The sequence below is a fragment of the Sciurus carolinensis genome, chromosome 6 (assembly GCF_902686445.1).
Source record: "Sciurus carolinensis chromosome 6, mSciCar1.2, whole genome shotgun sequence".
Classification (NCBI taxonomy): domain Eukaryota; kingdom Metazoa; phylum Chordata; class Mammalia; order Rodentia; family Sciuridae; genus Sciurus; species Sciurus carolinensis.
The window spans coordinates 44,649,107-44,666,324 of NC_062218.1; the positions used below are offsets into that span (position 1 = coordinate 44,649,107).

The window sequence follows — 17,218 nt, forward strand, 5'->3', positions numbered from 1 at the left end:
AGACGCATCAGGTCACATTTAGAGGCAAATCAAAAAGGCTCACTTCTGATTTCTCAGTTCAGACCTTAAAATCAAGGAAGGCCTGGAATGAGATATTCAAAGTCCTGAAAGAAAACAACTGCCTGCCAAGGTTACTGTATCAGCAAAGCTCGGTTTCAAATTTGAGGGGAAAATAAAACCTTTCCATGAGTACCAAGCCAGCACTACAAGGCCTACTCAAAGACAAATTGCACAATTTCCAAAGTTCCCAAAGAGAGAAAGTTCAATAGAAGAATAAGAAAGAATCTACTAAATAAGAATCAAGACAGCATAAAATTTAGCAAAAAACCAAAATGGCAGGAAACCACGGTAAGGAAAATCCCACAAAACCATGCCGAACACAGGAAATCGCATAAAGGAGTTTATTAAGCAGAGAGTATCCCTGCAGGGTAAGAGAGAAAATGAGAGGAAAAGAGAAAGGAAAGAGAAAGGGCATGCGCTAGAGAGAGTGGAAAGCGAGGAGGAGGAATAGCAAGTGTGTAGAAGAAAGAAGCAAGAGAGAGGAAAGATGGCGGTTGAATTCCACGGGCTAACAGGACCAATATAGGAGAAGGATACTTGCAAGCTGAATGATGAACCAATAGCTAGCTAGGATGTTCGCAGACTGACAATAGGTTGGGAGGCGGGGAAAATGATTGCAACGGAATGGGCAGGAGAGCAGCTTTATACATTACAACCACAAACACATATCCATACTAATGCTGAACATTAATGATCTCAATTCCCCAATTAAAAGACACATATTAGCAGAATGGGTCGAAAAACAAGACCCAGGAGCTGGGGTTGTAGTTCAGTGGTAGAGCACTCACCTAGCATATGTGAGGCACTGGGTTCGATTCTCAGCACTGCATATAAATAAAATAAAAATAAAGATCCATCAACAACTAAAAAAACAAATAAATAAAAACAAAAACAAGGTCCAATTACATGCTGTTTACAAGAGACTCATAGGAAAAGATTTCCACAGGCTGAAGTTAAAAGGATGGCAAAAATATTCCATGCATATGGTCCAAGTAAACAAGAGGAGTAGCTATTCTCATACTGGACAAAGCAGATTTTAAGCCAAAATTAATCAGAAGAGAAAAAGAAGGCAACAATATCCTCATAAAGTGAACAATCCACAAGAAGATAAAAAATAGTAAACATTAATGGCCTAAATGTCAATACAACCAATTATTTGGAAAAAATACTCCATGACATTATATCCCACATACACCCTGACAGAATAATATTGAGTGGTTTCAATACACCCTTATCACCAATAGATAGGTCATCAAAGCATAAAATCAATAAAGGTATTCCCAAAACAAATAACACTATGAATCAAATGCAAATAATAGATATCTATAGAACATTCCACTCCCAAAACAGCTGAATTTATGTGCATGGAACTTTTCCCAAACTAGAATATTCTATGCCACGAAGTAAACCTTAGCAAATACAAAAATATTGATATAATTCCATATATCCTATCAGATCAGAATGGAATGAAGCTAGAAATCAACAAAAGGAAAAATAATAGAAACCACATAAACAGATGGAGATTGAACACATGGAGATTGAAGAATGGATCAAAGAAGAAATGAGAATAGAAATCAAGAAATTCTTGTAAGTGAATGAGAACAGAAATACAACATATCAAAACTCTGGGACAGTACAAAATCAGTTCTAAGAGGAAAATATATAGCACTGAGTGCCTACATTAAAAATTAGTGGGATCTCAAATAAATAAGTTTATGCTCCATCTTAAGGCCTTAGAAAAAGAACAAATTAACCACCAAACCAGTAGAAGACAGGAAATAACTAACATCAGAATCAAAATCAATGAAATTGAGAATAAGAAAATACATAGAATCAATGCACTGAAGAGTTGGTTCTTTGAAAAGATATGTAAGATTGGCAAACCCTTACCCAAACTACCCAAAGAAAGTGAGAAGACCCAAATCAATAAGATCAGAAATGAAAAAGGAGAAATTACCACAGACCCTTCTGAAACCCAGAGGATTATCAGAACCTATTTTTAAAGTTTATACTCTAATAAGCTGGAAAATCTAGAAAACACTAACAAATTTCTAGACACATATGACCTGCCCAAATTGAATCAGGAAGATACAGAAAACCTAAACAAACCAATATCAAGTAATGAAACTGAAACAGGAGTTAAAAGTCTTCCAAAAAAGAAAAGTTCAGCACCTGACGGATTCTCAGCTGAGTTCTATCAAACCTTTACAGAAAACTAACACCGGTCTTTCTTAAATTATTCCATGAAATTAAGAGAAGAAACACTCAAATACATTTTATGAAACCAGTATAACCCTGATACCAAAACCAGACAAAGCCACATCAAGGAAAGAAAATTACAAAGCAATATCCCTGATGAACATAGATGCAAAAATCCTTAATAAAATATTAGCAAACTGCATTTAAAATAAGATCAAAAAGATAATACATCAAAATCAAGTGGGTTTCATTCCAGGGATGCAAGCCTGGTTCAACAGACACAAATTAATAAATTTAATTCACCACTTACACAATTAAGGACAAAAATCACATGAGCATCTCAATAGATGCAGAAAAGGTCTTTGTATAAAATCCAAGACCCATTCATGTTAAAAACACTGTAGAAGCTAGGGATTGAAGAGACTTAACATCGTAAAGGATATTTTTGACAAACCCAAAGCCAACGTGTCATAATAAATGAAGAAAAAAAAGCATTTCCTCTAAAATCAGGAACAAGACAAGGTTGTCCACTCTCACCACTCCTATTCAATATAGTCCTTGAAGCATCAGTCAGAATGATCAGGCAATAAAAGGAAATCAAGGGATTATTTTTATTTGCCAATGATATGATCCTATATCTAGAAGACCCAAAAAACTCCACCAGAAAACTTCTAGAGCTTATAAATGAGTTTAGCAAAGTAGGAGGATACAAGAACAACATGCATAAATCAAGAGCTTTTCCTATATTCCAAAGGTGATTCAGCTGAGGAAGAAATTAGGAAAACCATCCCATTCACAAACCTCAAAAACAAAGCACACCATTTTAGGAATTAAATCTAACCAAGGAGATAAAAGAGCTCTAAAATAAAAATTATGGAACACTGAAGAAAGAAATTGAAGAAGATCTTAGAAGATGAAAAGACATTACATGTTTTTGGATTGGCAGAATCAATATTGCCAAAATGGCCATACTACCAAAAGCAATATACAGAGTCAATGCAATCCCCATTGAAATACCATTAATATTCTACAAAGAATTAGAAAAACTAAATCTTTAATTCAATAGTAAAAATAAGAGAACCAGAGAAGCCAAAGCAATACTAAGCAAGAAAAGAAGCAGGAGGCAACACAATGCCATCTGAAATTATACTATAGAGCGGTAGTAACCAAAATAGCACGGTATCGGCATCAAAATAAACATGAAGACCAATGGAGACACCCAGACAATCCCACATACCTACAGTTGTCAGCCATTTGACAAAGGTACCAAAAATATATTATGGAGAAAAGACAGTCTTTTTAACAAGAAGTGCTGGGAAAACTAGACAGCTCTATGTAGAAAAATGAAATCAGACCTCTCTCGCCCTGTACAAAACTCAAATCAAAATGGATCAAAGACTTACAAATTAGAACAGAAACTTTACAACTGCCAGAAGAAAAAACAGAGTAAACATTCAATCACATAGGTGCTGGCAATGACTTCCTTAACAAGACACCCAAAATGCAAGAAAGAATTAGTGGGATGCCATCAAATTAAAAAGAATTTGCACAGCAAAGGAAATGATTAAGAGTGTGAAGAGAGAGTCTATAAAATGGGAGAAAATCTTGGCCAGTTATTCTTCCAATAGGGGATTAATATCCAGAATATACAAAGAATTCAACCCCCCTCCAAACAATACAATTAATAAATGGGCAAAAGAACTAAACAGAAACTTGTCAATGGAAGAAACACAAATGGACAACAAATACATGAAAAATGTCCAACACCTCTAGCAATGAGGGAAATGCAAATCAAAATTACACCAAGATTTCCTCTCCAGTCAGAATGGCAATGATCAAGACTACAAAAAATAATAAATGCTGGCAGAGTTGTGGGGGAAAAGGTACACTTGTACATTGTTGCTCTGGAAAAAAGTATAGAAATTCCTCAAAAAACTAGGGATAGAACCACCATATGATGCAGCTATCCCATTCCTTGGTATTTTCCCCAAAGATCTAAAATTGGCATACTACATAGAGCAATTCAGCCACCTCAATGTTTATAGCAGCATAATTCTCAATAGCTTAATTATGGAATCAACCCAAATGCATGTCAACAGATGAATAGACTAAGAAATTGTGGTATGTATATATAGTGAAGTTCTACTCATCCAAAAAGAAAGAAAAAAATTATGACATTTGCTGGTAAATGAATGGAAATGGAGAATATCATTCTAAGTGAAATAAGCCAAATTTAGAAACTCAAAGAATAGAATATTGTCTATACAGAAATTTTCTATACAGAAGCTAAACTAAAATAAAGAAAAGGGGGGAGGGTAGGACATAAAGAATCAATCAAACAAATTAATAGATGAGCAAAAGGAAGTCTAGTAGAAGAGAGGAAGAATGGGAGAGGGGAAGGAGAATAGAAGGAAAAAGGGGTGGGGGGATCATGAACTGAAATCAGTTTCTATGATGAGTTTGTCAGGATGAACCCAAGTACTATGTTTACTATAAAGCTCTGATTAAAAAAAAAATACATATATATATGTATATAAAGCAAGAAAGAAGAAAACTAAAATAGATGAGAAAAAAAGAAAGCACAAGGTAAGTAAGATCCTTGTCTATCTTTCCTATCACTGCACAGAAGCCATTTTGCTGGATCACCAATGACTCCATATTGGTAAATGACTCAACGGTAATTTCTTAGTCTGCAACAATAACAACAATTGACCTATCAGAAATATTTGCTTATAGGGATCACTCTCCTCCATGATCAAAGAGGTTCACTAGGCATCTAGGTTTTCTCCCTACCTCACAGGTCCCTCCTTCTCTGTCTCCTTTACTGTTTGTTCCTCATCTCTTAGATCTCTTTGAAGTTGCAAAATTCCAAGATTCCAAGATTCTGTCTTGGTCCACTTTTCCATCTACTCCCAATCTCTTTGTAATCTTACCCATTCTCATGATTTTAATACCACTGTTTGTGTTGCCCATTAAGGTAGCTACTAATAACATATGACTAAATTTAAATTAAGGAAAATTAAATAAAATTAAAAATTTAGCACCTCAGTCATAATAGTTACATTTGAAATGCTCAGTGACCACTTCTGGCTACCATATTAGACAACGTAGAAATAAAACATTTCCATCATTGTAGACGTAGGTAATGACAACTTCTATGTTAATATTTCTAGCCTAAATTTTTCTCCTGAATATCAACTGGCTACTCAACATCTTTACCTAATATGCCCAGAAACTTGATTTTCTTCCTCTAAAACTACCCCACCCATTGTCTTCCTAATTTTAGTTGGTGGAATCTTCCTCCTAGTTGCTTAGGCTAAAGTTCTTGCAATCACTCATCATTTCTTTTTCTCAGTCTGCATTCAAACCATTAGGAAATGTATTGGCTTTTCTTTCAAATATATCCAGAATTTTACCACCATCATTTCTTATCAAGTTACTAATACTGCTTTTAAAGGAGCTCCCTGCTTCTACTCTTGTCTCCTTACAGTCTCTATTCCAGAGAGCAAGTAAAGAATTGTAAAGAGATATAATAAGGAATATGACCTCATCCAACTAGTTGTTACATTTGGTGGGAATGTACTGGCACCCAAAAGGCAGAAATCAGAGATGCTGCTAAACACCTACGATGCATAGGACAATCTCCTACCACAAAGAATTATCCAGCCCCAAATTCCAATAGTTCTGAGGCTGAGAAAACCCTAAAACCAGGAGGTTGTGATAGGGAAGGACAATAGGGAGCCTTATATGATAATAGCAGTATTTCATTTCTTTAATTTGATTCTGGATACATGGCCTTTTGCTTTATAATTATTCTCTCTCTCTCTCTGTTTCTCTCTCTCTCTCTCTCTCTCTCACACACACACACACACAATGTTTTATGCATTTTTTGTATATATATTTCATAATAAAAAAATGCAGAGAGAACTGGAGATTTAGTTCAGCGGCAGAGCATTTGCCTAGCATGCACGAGGCTGTGAGTTCAATCCCTAGCATCAAAAACAAGACAAATGCCATACCCACTCTGTAAGTTACTATTATTATCTTTATTTTACAGATAAGGATATTAGACCCAGAGAAGAGAAGCAACTAATCAAAGTGTTAGAATCCAAACTGAGGCAGTCTAAGTACAGAGCCTGCACTCTTTACCACGTACACTGCACTGTCTTTCCTGTTCTCTCTACCTTCCACTTTCTTCTCTTTGTTACTGCCCAGATCACTTAACAAGTACAGTTTTATTGTTGTTGTATGTGTTTAATGGATACTTATTATCCTAATTTTCTAGATGTCACATTTAAGGAAGAACAGAAAGGAAATAAGATTTTTTAATCAGAAATCCCATATTTACCACTTATTACCTGTGTAACTTAGCATTAATTATTGAACCTTCATGAAACTATTTCCCTTTCTGTAAAGCTGAATTAATAACACCCATCTCACTGGGTTGTCAGAAAATTAAATGAGATGATGCATACTACATTTACCAGTTTGTAATGAGAAAATATATGTTCAGATATATTATCATTATTCTCAAAAAACAAATAAAAATACTTGGTTTTTAACTTATGTAGCCTCTTGAAGTCTCTCTTTTTCTTTCTTTTCTTTTTTTGCAGTCGATGGATGGAACCCAGGGCCTTATGTGTGCTCGATGGGTAATCTACCACTAAGTCACGTCCCCATCCCCCACTTGAGAACTTTCCTTTTTTTTAAGTGAAAAATTCTTCAATAATGAAGAGTCAGGCAAATGTTAAAATGCCACTGACTTTGTGATGCAGATGCTGGTAATATGTGCATTGTTTTTCTTTCTGTTTCTTTCCTTTTCCTTCCCCTTTCTACTTTCCTGCTCAATATTTAAACCAGTCAAAACTCTCATTTAACTTCGTCCTATTGGTGACAAACAAATGTTAAAGAAAAATGTGAAAACAGTACCTTATAAAAGTAATTTTTCAAAACCATAGAGGGGCTGAGGGTATAGCTGGTAGAGCACTTGCCTAATATGCACGAGGCCCTGGGTTTGATCCTCTGTGACACAAGAATAACACAAGGAATTTGGGAATAACTTATTCCTGAAAAAAATTTTTTTGAGATAAGCTCTTGCTCTGTTGCCCAAGTAAGCCTGCCCAAATCCCCAAATCTTGTGCTGCTCAGGTGACCTAAATTTTTACCCTGCCCTAATCTTCCTTATCTTTGAGGAGAGGAGGCCAAAGGCCAGAAGTCCTCTTCAGGTAGGCGAGCTAAAACTTGTTGGATTTAAGCACTGCCAGAGCTATAGCCAGACAATCTCTTAACTTCATTTCATCTGCATGCTAAATGACAACCCCCCAGGGTCATGACAGTTGATACTTGCCTTGACCCCAACCACAAAAAAACAAAGGAGCAAAAAGATGTGGTGCCTGAATTCCTGGAAAATCTTTGCCTAGTCCCAGAAAAGACATGAATAAACTCTCCCTTTTATTATCCTCTCCCTACCCTTCCTTCTTCTCCCTGTACAGACACACACACACACACACACACACACACACCCAAATACCAAGGGACAAGAAGTTGGTTTAGGAGTTTATCTTCCACTTCTATTCTTGGCCAAGAATAAAGGTCTCCTTCACTGTTCCATTAGTGCTTGATCTTGTTATTGGTTCCACAATGCCAAGAGAGAAAAAGGACCCAACTTTTAGAGTCAAAAATTGGTAATATGCAGGCTGGTCTTGAACTCCCAGGCTCAAATGATCCTCCTGCCTCAGCTTCCCAAGTAGCTGGGACTACAAGCATATATCACCGTACCTGCTTAAAACACACAAAATTTTTTTTAAATCTGTAAGTTCACATGTATAAACATTTAGAACCATGACAGATACTACTAAACTCTGAATAAAAGCTTGTTGTTATTATTTCTGAAACAAAGCCTAATGAAATTATTTTGCAAGGAGGAAAAACAACCTAAATATTGAGTTGTTAAGAAATGCTATAGAAAAATTTTAATACTGGTAAGTAGAAAGAAACTTATTGTTCCTTAACACCCAACAATTGCGCCCCCCCCAAAAAAAAAACTTTCAGAAAGATTTGTTTATATTATCCACAATGGTTAAGGTTATTAAGTAGTGCTACAGTTGATAGCTCACATGTAAGGCTGCCTGAATCTGAATTCTGGCTCTGCATTTGCCATTCTGTCACTTTGGACAATTTATTTAAAGTCCTTAAGATTCACCAGTTTGGAGGATAAAGTACACGTCTTACAGGTTTGATATTTAAATGAGATAATACATGTAAGGTACCTGATACACCATGAATGCTCAATAAAAAAAAGCTATCATTTTCATGATGAGTTTGGCTCTTCAAAAGTAACTATAAAAAAAAAATCTGCATTGGCTTACCTCAGTGATTTGAATAAAATCAGCTAATATACTTTCATACCTTTAGTACCAAGGGAAAGAACTCAGCAAGGTAAAAAAAAAAAATTAAATGGTTGACCACTTTAGAATTAACGAACTGTCACAAACAGAAGAATACTAAAGGAAAAGAATTTATTTCTGAAGAAGAAAACAGTATCATTTTAGAGGAAAACTCAGAGAGAAAGACAAATCAGTAGAAAGGTAATGGGAGATGGAAAGATGGAAATAATATTTTACTTATTGAATTCCTAAGGGCTTACATGGTATTGCTTAATTCCAATTAATCATTAGAATTTGGGAAATAAGTATTATCTTCATATTGAAAACAAGCAAGAAAAGAAAACAAAGAAAGAAAAGAAATTGAAGATTAGAAATTTGTCCTAATCACTTAGCTAATAAAGTTTAGAACTGAAAAGAGATCACTCTGATCCGAAATGCTTTTCCACTATACTGTGATATCTGCCTTAAGAAAGAATAAGCCTACATGAACGACAAAAGAAGCATCTGAAAAGTAGGTCTTTTGTTTTTTCTTTTTCTTATTTTTTTTAAACAAATCTATTTGTAAATAAAAAAGAGAAATAATATCTAGAATGGCAAATAGTCTTAAGTTATTTAAAACACAGTTGGGACTAGGATGACTGAAAATGTCTGCCTGGGTTATCCAGATAGCAAGCTGAACATTGCAGTTTGTTTTTCTTGAAGTCAACTAGTCTAGATCGATCTGTTTCCTGATGCAAACTTTTTTGTCTCAGGGTTAGGTATTTCTTTAGCCAGCAATAATTCTTCTAAATTCATAATGAATTCATAATGAAACTTAACTGCCAATGTTATACTGTTAAGAAGTGGGGCCTGCCAGGCACAGGGTCACAGACCTGTAATCCCACCTACTTGGAATGCTGAGGCAGGAGAATCACTTGAGCCCTGGAGTATGAGGCCAGTTTTGACAGCACAATAGGGAGGGACCTTTTGTCTCAAAAAAAGAAGGAAAGAAAAGAAAGAAAAAAGAAAAAGGAAATGAGATGAGTAAGTATTAACCCTTATAAAAGGGCCAAAGGGAACTAGCTAGGCCTCTTTTTGCCCTTCTGTCCCTTCTACCACGGGACACACAAGCATCAATTTGCAATAGAATAACCATCAAATTTGACTATGGAACCACCATATGATTATTTATATGTTCTTTCTCAGAAGTTGAAAATTTAGTCTTACCTAATGTGTTCCACGGTAGAAAGGAGAGAAATACAGCAAGCACAGATTAGGCTCTCACCAAACACTGAATCTGACTGTACCTTGATCTTGACTTTATACCCCAATAACTGTCAGATATAAATTTGTTTATAAGTTATTCAGTCTCAGGTATTTGTCAGGGCAGTATGAACTAAGTGAGATAGGTCCCAATAGGGAATCAACAGTTTACCTGATAAATGTGATACTTTGAAATGTTATTTAAAATGTTGGTGCCTTTAATGAAGCATTTATCCTCTTCAAAAAGATATTGAGATGGGCTGGGATTGTAGCTCTGTGGTTGAGTGCTTGCCTAGCATGTGTCAGGCACTGGGTTAGATCCTTAGCACCACATAAAAATAAATAAATAAAAGTGTTGTGTCAATAAAGCACATTTTATCATTAAAAAAAAAGAGCAACCAAATAAAGTTAGCATGGCAATATTTTTAAAAGGTTTAACTGTATTATCAGTATATCTCAAAAAAATGTTAGCCCTTTCCAAACATAGTTCAGTAACTTCCTCTCATAATTCTTTGCAAAAACAAATCTATATTATCTATGTCAAGATGCTAGCATCAATTTGCAATAGAATACACTAACTTGTGCCCAAACAAATTTTACTATGGACCCACTGTGCAAGTATCCATATATTCTCTCTCAAAGACTAAAAATTAGTATACCTAATATGATTGCATATTATAGAGTTCAAGATACTTTACTTATATTCAGTTTACTAAGCCAGAGCTGACCAAAATTATTTTCTGTACAAGGCCAGATAGTAAATATTTTAGGCTTTTCTAGTTATAAGGTCTCTGTGATAACTCAACTGTCTTTTAGTAAAAAGAAAAATATTGTCATTTAGGATACATGGCTGTGTTTATACTTTATAAAATATATCTACGAGGAGGTTAAATTTGGTCTCTGCAGTCATGTGTGCCAATATAGAAGCAAAGAATCCTACCATAAAGAAAAAAAAAAAAGAAAAGAAAAAGAAAAAAGCCTGGTGGAAGTTATTATGACATATGTGTTTTCTTCTGTATAAGTCCATAATTGAAAGATCAGTGATAAATCTAACTTCCTTCCTTATGAATAATTGCTGATCAGCCAAAAGGAGCTACAATACTCCAATTCGAGCAGTTGGAACATGTTTCTAACCTAATCAATTAATGTTCAAAAGGGTATTAAATCTGACAGTGTTGGAGGACAATGTGGTCCAGTCACAAAATTACCATTCAAAACGATCCTATGGCAACAAAGAACATCTCCCATACCAGGAACACATTTAGTGTTCCTGTGCTCTCAAGTTATGTTTAGGTGGTAAGAAAGAATACTAGCAAAGGACTGAAATTTGAGTCTTATAAAATACAGGTCAAGCAGAAAATTTTAACCTCTTAATACTTTCTTTAAACTTTTATGGCAATATATCTGTTTTTTTTTTTTTTTTTCCTTCCTGGTACTGGGAATGGAACCCAGGAGCTTGTGCATGCTAGGCAAATGCTCTGTACTCAGCTACATTCCCAGCCCTACTCTTCTGAAAACAAAAAACAAAAACCAAAAAACTATAAAGTGTCATTTTAACTTGCAATTTACATTGGTATTCCTATCTTTCTATGCTAAGATTATCCATTGTTGTTAATACTTAGGGTATTATAAAATCAATTTTAAAATCACAACAGCAATCTTTTTATGTATGTAACTGCAATATGCAGTATTTAAGATTATGAGAAGAAACCCGATTTTCTAATTGTTCTCAGAGCTCTAATGGGCATAAATTAGGAAAGGAAAGGTAAATTTTGTTTTCTTAGAGGCATAGAATCTACAGATGCTATCTTTGCTGTCAACTTTTTACCTTCATATGAAGTACTGTAGTTATTTAAGGCAGAGAGATTTTTCTTTAAGTTATGTATAATAAGGGTTACTTTGACCTATTAAAAGGTTTAAAGAAAAACCTTTCCCTTCAGCAGTTTCCTATTATTCTGTATGTCAGTTCAACGTCATGTCTGACAAAGGTCTTAAAAAGAAAAGGGTGAGCTGCACACCTGTAATCCCAGCACAAGGGAGGCTGAGGCAGGTGGATCGCATGTTCGAGCCTCAGTTACTTAGGGAGTCCCTCAGCAACTTGGCGAGATCCTGTCTCAAAATAAATAAAAAAGGGCTCAGTGCTTAGACGACCCTGGGTTCAATTCCTGGCACCGAAAAACAAAAACAAAAAAAAAAATGTGTGTGAAATGCGTGTGTGGTGTGTGGCTCAGAGGTAGAGGGCTTGCCTAGAATACACAAGGCCCTGAGTTCTATCCCCTGCATCGCAAAACAGAAAATTTACTACTAAATTATTAATAATGTAGTATAATGGCAAGAAAAGATTCCTAGAGATTAAAAAGGGGTGCGCCTTAAAAGAGTTTGCAGATCTGCAGTTCTCACTGTTCAAGTCATGACAATGAGGTTTTAGTCAAGTGGCCACTAAGCGGCTGCCTGGTGATGAGCGGGTTCCTCTTACTCGGTGCACCTCGGTTTTCTCATCCGTAAAGTGAGGCGAATGCTCTTGTCTACGTGTTCTCGCAGTTCCAGTATTCTAAGACATCTAACCTATCAAGCTACCCACTATCAGGACACTTATTGGCACTAGAGAATCTTGTGACAAGCGTGCAGGGCGCTTACCAGCGATGGCCCTCAAACCATCTGTGGTCCTAGCTCAAGCCGAAAAGGGGCTTCCGTCCTTAACCCGTCTCCAGATCTTCCCCACTGTGGAAAAAAGAGGGCGCTCCGAGTCCTGCAAAGCCCCCAACTCGCCTTCTCACGCCTGGGGTTCAAGGTGTTCATTTGCCTTAACACTCCCTGCCTTTTCCCCAAGGCTGCAGCAGACGCTGACTCCCTCTCCCCGCGGGCTCCCTGACTTTACCGCTCTCGGGCCCGCGAGGGGCGCGCGCTGCCGCCGGGGAGCAGTCTCCGCGGCCCGGGATTTGGCCGCGCGACTCCCCCAAGAAGCTGCTGTTCGGACTCGCCACACCAAAGGACTACCGCAGGTGACAGCCGGCTTCGCCGCGAGCTCAGAGCTCCTGCCGATTCCCCTCGGCTCCCTGCCCCGCTTCCTGAAGGGATGGTTTATTTGCAAGACCAGAAACGTGCTCTACCTGCGCAGGCCAATCCCTCAACCTCCGTGAACTGGACGGGAAGGCGAAGACCCTTTTCCAAACCCTCGCAATTCGCGGCCGCCGAGCTATTAGTCACCCAAACAGGAAGAGGCAATGACTTGGGCCGAGGGGACCGCCGGGGAATGGAGTTCTGGGCGCCCTGGGCTGGCGGCCTGGGGCAAAGCTCCGCCGCCGCGGACTACGACTCCCAGAGGGCTCTGCGGCCGCGCGTTCCTCCCGCGGAGCCGCGCCCAGCCTCGCGAGGCCAGCGCCCCGGGCGCGCAGTTGTGAGAGTCTGGTGGGCGCCCGAAGCTCCCGGCCACCTGAGAGGAGGGGCTCGGTGTCCTGCCGTACTTCCAACCCCGGAGCCGCCGTGAGAAAATATTGATGTGGCGTCCCCTCGTCGGGCTGACCTTCCCTTTGTCTCTCGGACTTTCGAGGCTGCTGCTCTGTACTCTGTGGTCACGTGCTTGGACCTTATGGACACCTATCGAACCTGGTTTGGAAAAAGAAAAGATAGAAATTAAGAAAGGGAACCAAATAGAATTGCTTGAGTTGTCCATCATATGGACATTTAGGTTGGTTTTCTATGTGTTGATAAATTAGTATCTAGACCTTATAAGAGAGGGACTTCGGGAGGATTTTAGCCCCCTTCTTCCCAGCAGTTTTCTCCAAAGCCAATGCAAATAAATATACAACCTAAGTAAAATTAATGTGATTGTTAGAAAAGTCGGCTGAAAGTAAATTCCCAAAAACCATATGGCAACCCCTAAGCAATGACTCATAGAAAAAAAAAAAGAAAGCAAACAAAAAAAACCCCAAACCAACAATGTGTACTGTAATGTGATCAAGAACCAAATTTAAAAATCCAAATTTAACAAATTACTGAATGCCAAGTATTTTACATGTATCTTATTTTAAGCCATTATCACAATTCTGTAAGTATATATTATCTCTGTTTTACAGATAAAGAGTCTTTAAGCCAGGCATGCTGGTGGCTGATGTCACCTCTCTTCCACCTACTGGGATACTGAGACAAGAGGATGGAAAGTTTGAGACTAGTCTGGGCAGCATAGCTAGACCCTGTTTCAAAGATAATCCCCCACCTCCCCCCAAAAAAAGTCTTAAAGAATTTAATTGATTTGGCAAGGCTAAACACCTCTTTCAAGTGGCAAAATATCACTATTCTATTCAGACTAAGGTCTTATCCTAAAGTATGTTCACAAACTCCATCAAATACTTCTGTTATTTAGGACTCTGTGAATGCAAGACAGGTGATTTAATGAATGTTGCCTTTAAGAAAGAAAAGTTACTTTGCTGATCCTGTCAGTTGCTTTTGCAACTGCTCTTTGACCCTATTTTCAAATCAACATTACATTCTTTTGATAGAGAAAAATAAGTCTGGGAAGTTCAGAAGTAAATGGTGTGGAGTGTTGTCCACAAAAGTGGCAGTGTAGGGACCTTGGTAACCGTCCACGAAGGCAATGAATAAGCTAGCAAAACTATTGGAATCATCTTTTTTAAAATTTTAGAACTCTAGAAATAACAATTTTTTAAAAAGTCTTGTAACGGCCAGAGAAATATTGGGCCTGGGGGGAAGAGGGGAAACATATTGAATTTTGGTCAGAACTCTGCAGTCATCTTCCTCTTCCCAGGTTGGTGGCTTTGAAGATGACAGCCCACACTCCTGATATAGTTGTTTGTTTTGACCTGTCTGGTGGTTCCTGAAGGTACAGTTAAGGGCTTATGTTAGTTTAACCTGCCTCAGCACTTCCCCAGGGCAGTATTTGTCAAAAACATTTAAATACAGACTTTAGCCACTGCAGTGTTGGGGAGTTGGGGTGGGCAAGGTATAACAGTTGAAGCAAGCAATAAACAGACCAACAATACTGGAGAGGAATTAACTGGGGAAGGAAGTACTAGAGTGAATAAGGGCTCTGAAAAGCTTCCTTTGATTCTGGAGAATCTAGAAAGCCATGTAAATGTCCTGATCTGGATATATGCTCAGAAAAGACCTGAGAACGCTCCTCTGACTCAACTTCAGCCTATACCGAAGTTCAGTGAAAGTTAAGACAGTATTGTAAGCTGCCTGGCTAAGCATTCAAAGAGCATCCCAACGTATAGTTAATTGTGAAAGGCTGACAGTGTTTTCTTGTATTTGGCTATTTACCTTTTTTGACTCTAGGCATTTAATAAATGAAATCACTGATTGACCACTGAACCAACAGAGATTTCAGTGGCCACAAAACAAAGAATACAGACTTTACAGAATTCATTCAGGAATGTCACTAACCAGACAAAAATTAGTCACAATAAACAGCAACAACAAACCCTGGTGTGAAGGGGAAGAATCTGGTATGCAGAACTGTCACATTATAATTTGCAAAATGTCCAGTTTTCAATAAGCAAAATTATAAGGCATATAAAGAAAAAAAAAATACATCATATTTTCAGGGGGAAAATGTTAGAAGATTCATTTAGGAAGCCCAGACATTAGAATTGCTACACAAAGACTTTAAATCAACTATCTTAAATATGTTCAAACAGTTAAAGGAAACCATGAGCAAGATCTAGAAGAAACCGGAGAACTTGGTTTTTCAATGGAGGATATCATTAAAGAGATAGAAATTAAGAAAGGGAACCAAATAGAATTGCTGGAGTTGAAAAGCACAATAATTGAAATGCAAAATTCACTAGAGGGGTTCAAGTGCAGATTTGAGCAGGCATGAGAAAAAGTAGGAAACTTGAAGATAGCCAACTGAAGTGATCTAGTTTAAGTAACTGAAAGAAGAGAGAATGAAGAAAAGTGAAAAGAGCTGATGTGAACTGTGGGACACTATCAAACAAACACATGCATAATGGGAACTCCAAAAGGGGAGGATAAAAGAAAGGAATGTAAACAATATTTAAATTGCTGAAAATTTATATGAATCCATACACCTAAAAAATGCAGTGAACTCTAGGAAGGATAAATTCAAGGAGATTCACACCAAGAAACACTGTCATCAAATTGTTGAAAGAAAAAGAATTTTGAGAATAACAAGAGCAGAGTGACTGATGATGGATAAGAAATCCTCAATGATATTAACAGTTGGTTTCTCATTAGAAATCATGGAGTCTACAGGTAATGGGATGACATGATTTAAGTGCTGAAAGAAAAAAATAATTCTATATCAAGCAAACCTGTTCTTCAAAAAATGAAGGAAAAATGAAGATGATCTCAGAACAACAAAAAAAGGAACTTTTTATCATGACTAGACCTTCCATACTAGAAATGCTTTAAGTCTTTACTTCAGTCTGAAAGGGAAAGACAGTAGGCAGTAATTCAGCCATATGAAGAAATGAACACCAGTAAATGTAGCTACATAAATAAGTATAAAAGTCATTAGTTTGTATTTTTGACTTGTAAGTCAAAAAAGATTTAAAAGATGAATGCATAAAATAATAACAACAAATCTGTGTTCATGAGCACACAATGTATAAAGATGTAATATTAGACAGTTCTACACTAATACTTCTACACTACTTGAAGTCTCCAATACCCTACTGACAATAAAGGACTAGGTAGAAGATGTACATGGAATTAGAAGACTTGAACAATAAACCAACTAGATGGAAGAGACATTTATACATATCTTATGCCATAATAATACATGTTCTTAAGTGTACATTGAAAATTTACTGATATAGAATATATGTATGGGGCTGGGGTTGTGGCTCAGTGGTAGAGTGCTTGCCTCACATGTGTGAGGCACTGGGTTTAATTCTTAGCACCACATAAAAATAAATAAAATAAAGGTATTGTGTTCATCTACAACTAAAACAATTAAAAAACATGTTTGGTCTCAAAAACAAGTCTCTAAGTTTTGAAGGATTGAAATTATACAAAGTATCTTTCCTGTCTGCATGGAATATAATTAAAAATCTAAAACAAATATGGAAAATTCACAAATATGTGAAAATTAATAAATTTCTAAATAATCAATGGATTAAAAGAGAAATTATAAAATACTCTGAGATAAGTGAAAGCAAAAGTGAAATATACCAATACTTATGAGATGTAGCAAAAGCAGTGCTTCTGGGAAAATTTATACCCATAAATCTCTAAAGAAGATCTTTGGGCTAGGGTTGTGGCTCAGGGTGAGGGCGCTTGCCTAATACCTGTGAGTCACTAGGTTCAATCCTCAGAACTACGTACATACATACATACATATAAAACTA

General features: G+C 37.0%; 1 protein-coding gene across 1 annotated transcript in view; it reads right to left on the reverse strand.

Moving 5' to 3' along the window:
- Slc38a9 (solute carrier family 38 member 9) overlaps positions 1 to 13,090 on the reverse strand; it is a 109,765-nt gene extending 96,675 nt beyond the window's left edge. The window contains exon 1 of the mRNA XM_047555434.1: positions 12,998 to 13,090. The gene's annotated coding sequence lies outside the window, so the exon portion shown is untranslated. The remainder of the gene's footprint in view (positions 1 to 12,997) is intronic.
- Between the last annotated feature and the right edge of the window lie 4,128 nt (positions 13,091 to 17,218).